The following is a 6906-nucleotide window of genomic DNA, read 5'->3' as shown; positions in this document are numbered from 1 at the left end:
CATTAACTTACACCCAAAGTGGCTGAACAGAGATCTTCTGGATGCGCCTCTCCAGCATGCATGTTTTATATTGAACAGATTTATCCAAAGTGGATACGATGCAAGTAAAGCAAGTTGAAAGTCTAAGTGTGTGTTTGTACCAAGAACCCCTGGGGACAGCACTGTTCACAGATAATGCCACTAACTTTAGACCGAGTTCTAGATTTTTGTTGTTCTTTTCGATTTCGCAAGGTATGGTCGAGTTTGAAACTGGTGTGTGACTAGACTCGAACGTTCGGTTTCAGTTACAGCCTGTGTCTTTTTATGTTTAAGTTTTAAATTTGAAGTTCGCGTTGTTGGCGTTCTCTGCAACCTGCTGAATTGATTTCAGCCACCCCATTCCGTCGACAAACGATCTACCAAAAAAATGACGTCCGCTTTTTCACAAGCACAACGCTAAATTTGAGTGATTGAAGTGTTTCAATATTTTTCCAAGTATTGATGAATTAGCTCCGTTAATGCTTTTATGTATTCAAATCACGAGTAGACTTGGTGCATTTGCTTAATGAAGCGCAATAAACGGTAGAGTAACACGTTGGAAATCACGGCGACTGCTATCCTATGTGGAAGACGTGATCGTAGTAAGACTCCAGTCGGCTTGCGGTAATTATGAGCATTACAAGACTAAAACACGCTATTCTTAAATTTGGGTCAAGATTTATTTATTTTATGCTAATTTCGCCAAACATTTCAACTACTGATTGCAGATATGAAGGTCTTAATTTTTAAATATAATCTTTGGCTCTTTGTTTTAGGGTAAAATTTTGTACGTGTTTGTGTATTATACTAAAATATTTAATCACAAAAGAAGGCTTAAATTAAAAAATTATGTATGTTATGCTATAAAACTTGTAAGTAATTTCGTGTTGCACCTTAAAGGAAATGCCGATTTCGAACAAATATAGTAGCGCCTATATATTATTGTTGTCAAGTTACGCCGGGGATAATTATGGAAGCGTCTGAAGTCTCTAAATAAGTCAATACTTACTGTATAAAACTATTTTATTTAATAAAGTTATTTAAATATCAAGATCACTAGGTGCGTATTACTTACTAGTTTAGACTAGTAAACGGGGCAAGTGAGATCAAAATTTGAAATAAAAATAAAAATGAATGTATAAATACAAAGTATTTTTACAACAAATTAATTTACAAGTTTTTACTAAAATTTGCAACAGAAAACGTTTAAAGATCAGGGTATAAGGAAGTTTGCTGTTCGAAAATCCAAGAAACAAATGCAGCTTGTGCTGCACAATGCATTTCCGCTACATTATAAAATGATCAAACAATGCCACTTTTAAATATGCTGCTACAATCACGACAATTCGTACATGACGTGTCAGTTAGCCATTAATAGTTAAGTTCAAACTTGATTTGTACATGTTTACTGGAAAGAGGTTTTATTTTTTCATGAACATCGCACACCAGTCACACCACAGGCATTTTATATCGAGCTAGAGAATAATATAGAGATAACAAATACAAATAGGTGGTTCGCGAGTAATAATGAGCCTGTGTGAATTTGAAATACATCTCAAAATATGTACACTTTCAAAGGGACCGTGGATACTTGTGTTTAATTTCCCAAGACATAAAAAATGATTTAAACTTCAGACTTGTCAATTTTTTTAACCAGTTTCATGATAATAATGTATTAAAAGGAGAAAAAGTTGATATGGTTTTGATTTTATGGTGAGTGCCACAAGCAGCGCAGCAGACAAGCCCCTGCAATCCCTGCATATGTGATTTTCAACCGACTAGAAACTTTAGAACCAATTTCCTGCACAAATGATCACTCGGAACCAAAATTCTTTTCCCGAAATAATTTGAATGGCAATTTGTACAAGAATTTTCTTCGCGATACATTACCAATGCTTCTAGAAAATATTAATTTGGAAACACGTTAATATTTATAACGGGTGATCAAAAAGTTTTCCGATTAGAGTACTTCGCATTTTCAAACAGCTGTGGATTCTAAAGGGAAAGAGATCTCCACATTGGATGAAGTTGGCTGTAAGGAATATCAGACTTAAATAAATCACCTTGGGGTTAAAATTCTACGGCGGCTAATAAGTAGCCTGAGGAAGAGAGGATAGCAGGATTATATTGACCACTTTAACAGTACTACTTGCCTCTGTCTTCAAGAATCTCCGGAAGGAGAAGGTTCGTAGAATGAGTGAAACGAGTGGAAAGGTGGAAAAATATAGGAAAGTCCAGGACACTCTGAATGCATCGATAGCCCAGCACTTAGGATCGTGTTTCCTAGAGATAAGCTTTTTAAATTTATGCATCCCGCTGTAAGGCCCCCATACAATTTTACTGACGTCTCTGAATATCACCGTACAGTACTTAGTGAGTGTGTGAGTGAATTTTTTGCTAACGGAATCTTGTCGATCCACCAACTACATATTTAAGATCAAGTCTGAAATATTGTTTGACACATATATTTCCGTCACATACTTACCGTTACAGCGTTTAAGGACGAATAATTTTCGTTTTTCCAAATTTTTAGCCACAACCATATTTAACAGTTGGGCATAATAAAACAATGGACCCTAATATTTGAGCAAGGAAACGAACTTTTATAGAGAATTTTTTGGGAACTGGCAACAGCTGTTTCACTATGGGCTTTTTTTATATTCTGGTGGAGACATACGTAGACAGATCGATGCTGTAGAATTCAAGCCCTACAAAGGTGCAGGTCGTTTAGGATAGGAGTTTTTTTTTTAATTAATGAAGAAGCTTATTTATCAAATGCGCAGTGAATTCGTTTACATTCAGTAGATGTGAAACCTAAGAGTCGTCCAGATAATTTATGAAGAAAGAAACCTGCTAATTACGGGTGAGATATTACTGGTGTCATTAATTTCGTAAACCCATAAGGAGCAGTACATACACCGAAGGGTAGACAAATAAATTTCCATAGCAGTCCATTACAGTCTAATCTTAATCATAAGATTTTTCCGATTTATAATAAAGCGATGACTACTATCTGCCTTTTGAACTAAAAAATATGGCGACAAAATTTCATCGGCCACATGCTGGCACCTCCCTTCCTTCGTACGTCCATCACAGACCCTTGTAAGGACAAGTCGACAACAATATTCGACTGTTGAGGTAAGTGTCTGTGCTGAAAAGGTTTTGATTCGAAAGGGATGGTGTAGGCCTGCGTGATCTATTGAAGGGGTCTTTGATAATTTTTTACCAGTAGGAAAGAAAATGCTTAATTCTACTGGTTAATAAAGAGGGGTATCTTTAACACCAGTGGTTCATTGTTCTCGAAGATGTGTGCGATCTCGGTGTCGTCTGCCGCTTAACTCGACCTGGTAGCGACTATTAAAGTCCTGACTGAATAAAAGTGCGCCTTGCGTTGAATTCTTTTCAGCTACCGTTGGCATAACTGGAGTCAACTTAGGATACACTGTATGCTTTCTGTTCCAAGCAGGTGATATATGTCTATGTCTGCTGCATGGCCGCTGAGGGCAACAGATTTTCAATAACCTGTGTGGATTCTAGGATTCTAAGATTCTAATTTTATGGGGGTTGACCGTAACCAGCCGGCACTTAAGCCTCGCCTTTGGCCCATTGTATCTTCCCCAAGTCCATATCAGGTTGTCTTTCCGCTCCTCTACTCTTCAAGCCACCCAACTTCTTGAATGTACATACTTGAATAATACAGAGGGTCGGAACTCCTTGATTTTTGCTATACTAGGCCAGATGTCCCCTAGTATGGATTGGGCTCAGCTGTTTCCTCTTCTCCATCGCATCAACGACAGATTGGGTCTGTTATCACTGTAACCAGCCTAGCAATGCTGGGGCGTGAGTTATCAAAAATAATATTTAGTCAGAAAAATTAAATGATCTTAAATTGAGTAGAGTATCTGATCCTCTACCTGAGAAGTGCTAATCACACATCACAGAAAAGTGGGAATTCTCTTACCTTTCCAAACTTCCCTTTTCGTTGTTCGAGGGCACCGAGTCACTAGTTCCACAATTTTAATTTACTATTATTTTTAATCGGTTGGTTTTAAGAGAGTTGGCCGTAAAGTCTCTGCCCACGGTGATTTCCACAAATTTAGAAAAAATAAATAAAGAATAAAGAAGCAAACACTTTGAGTAAAATGAAAACTAAACACTGAACAAAATTAAATTCAAAAGCAAATTTCGCGTCGAGAAGGAACGAGTTACACACTACAAAATCCCAACTAGAGAACTGACAAAAATTAACCAAAACTAAGCTTTTATCACTTCGCCAAAAGTGGAAACTCCACCCTACATCAGGGGGGCTAACAAAGAAAAACCAATGGGATGCAACCCCTGTGTTGAAATGAAGTGCCTTCTCGTTCTCTCTCGAACCATTCCAGCAAACCGACCAAATCACCGTCGATTTACATATTCTTATCAAAAATTAGTTCCCTAACAATATCAGTTACATAATAAAACAAATCTACCGAACAGCTTTTTGGAGTGGCCACTGGCTCGCCTTCCTTTACCTGTGGCTTGGTTTCCTCTAGGTGGAATGGCAAACTTCATTCCACCCGTGGTAGGCTAGACCTATGCCTGTCATTCATCCGAATTTCCAATCTTCTCTTTTACCAGAATATATTTACATATTTATAAAGCGAGTAAATCGCATCACTCCATTTTGATAACGGGATTTCTCGAACAAAACGCTTCTCCGTCTTTGTGCACATCCATCATGGTCGTTATAAAACTGTGCCATTTTCTTGGAATTCAACAAAAAGGGCTAGTCACGCTTGAGACGCAATTTACTTTCTAACGACTACCTCGGAAAAGATGGGTATGTGGTGCATAAAACTTAACCAGAGGGTCTGGTGCCACATCGGGAGAGAACGAGAAATAGCGAGATGGAACAAAAGGAAATATATGGATCCGTTTGTTGGGTTTTTGTAGGAAAGCCAGAAAGATGCGATTTTTGAGGGGTCGTTAACAAGAATTCGATCCATGACGGACAGCCGACACAAATGAGCTCGCGACGAGTGACATTCGGGGGCCATGTGCAATGCACTTGTTACACCAGTCCTATCGTATGTAGATGTTTGTTAAACTGGTAATGTCCCGCAAGGAATCCTACCAGTTTACGCAATTTCTCCCTTGAAATTGAAAGATAAAATTTTGTCAACTGGCTGTCTGGTATCGCTATACAAGCTCTACTCTGCCGACAGCTACTCAACGTCGTCCATATTTGCCTATGCCGTCTATGGGTATATGGCTTTACGAGTTCGTTTGAGAGGGCGACCGAAGGCGGAATTACGGGTTCGGGTCCCCAGAAGGGCATGCGCGCGGCTTGCTTCGCCATCTCATCTAGCTTCTCGTCTCCTCCGTTGCCACTGTGTCCTTTAATCCAACAATGTATTACAGTATTCCTCTGCTCCCAGCATTATACCCATCAGTTATGTTTGTCAGACAGACGTGTGGGTGCCGAGAGGTACACTGATTTGTGCGTTCAGTTGTTGGGAGTAGATACCGGCTCCTGAACCACTATCTGTTGTGGCACCATCGACATAGATACTGATGTCGGCTCTTCCTTCTGAATTACAATTTCTTAATATTCTATCTCTTCTCATATATTAATTTTGTGCCGATTCGGTCGCAACCCATCCCTAACAAGGGTATTCTGTTGAACACCTCCGTCAAGATACAAGTGTGCTTCGTTATACGGCCTTGCTTGTTCCATACTCCCAGAGAGTGAAGTCTTAGAGACGTCCTCATTGCCGCTTCTTCTATGTAAAGGTTAAGAGGTCCTAAGCAAAGAAGGGTCTCCAGAGCCGCTGTAGGAGTGGTTCTCATTGATCCTGTAACACTGAGACACGCCATTCTCTGAACGTGTTCAAGTTGCAGAGCTGTTGTTTATGTTTGGCTCTGGGCCACCAAACTAAACCTCCGTAGCACAGCATCGGTCTGATTTTTGCCGTATAGATCCGAAGGGCGATCTTAAATCCGTCGTGCTTTTTCCACTTTATCATCTACATGCTTCTTCCAGTTCGGTCGCCTGTCCAATACAAGCCCCAGGTATTTGACTTCATCCGAAAGTTGAAGCGTTGTGTTAAATATTTTTGGCGTTTGTAGTGTGCCAATTTTTCTTCTCCTAGTGAACAGGATTAATTTCGTCTTCTCTCCATTTACGGGGAGGGTATATCTGCTACACCATTTCTCAACTATTGTTATGCGGCTTGCATTATTTCATATAATGTGTCTGCGTTTTTTCCTGTTAGCAACATGACTAGGTCATCTGTGTATCCGATTGTGTGGTAGCCAAGATGATTGAGGCCTCGTATCAGGCTGTCCACCACAGTATCCCACAGTACAGGAGAGAGTACTCCTCTCTGGAGACATCCCTTATCTACAATAGCCTCGATCTCAGTGCTAACTACATTAGTCAGTACTTTCCTATTCCTCAGCATACCAGTCACCCACTTACTCAGGGTGGGATTCACCTTGTACTCTTTTAGGGCTAATTCTATGCTTTTGAAGGTCGTTTTATCGAACGCTCCTTCAATACCTACCCAAGAACACATATAATAACCTGTGTGGGTAAATCCGTTGAACCAGGTAAGGTGAACAACTTATTCAGCTCGACATCTAGCGTTGTCAAACACTAACATCGAAAAAGTAGGTAGATTTGTCCATGGAGATACTGACCATCTCTTACGGTTTCCGCATCTTGTTCCTGACTTTTTCCAACAGGTGATGTTCCAGTTTTTCCGTCCGTCTCGGCATTTTGTGAGAAAACTTTTAATTGCACGTGCATGCAACATTGCAACCCACTATGAAAACGTAAATGGTTATATTAGGTGGTATTGATATGCCAGTTTTCTTTCCAAGTTTAAACATACTGTAGGCGAC

The sequence above is a fragment of the Zophobas morio genome, unplaced genomic scaffold (assembly GCF_036711695.1).
Source record: "Zophobas morio isolate AGI-343-1 ecotype UQ-CSIRO unplaced genomic scaffold, CSIRO_AGI_Zmor_V1 ptg000017l, whole genome shotgun sequence".
NCBI lineage: Eukaryota > Metazoa > Arthropoda > Insecta > Coleoptera > Tenebrionidae > Zophobas > Zophobas morio.
This window is presented reverse-complemented; position numbering follows the sequence as displayed.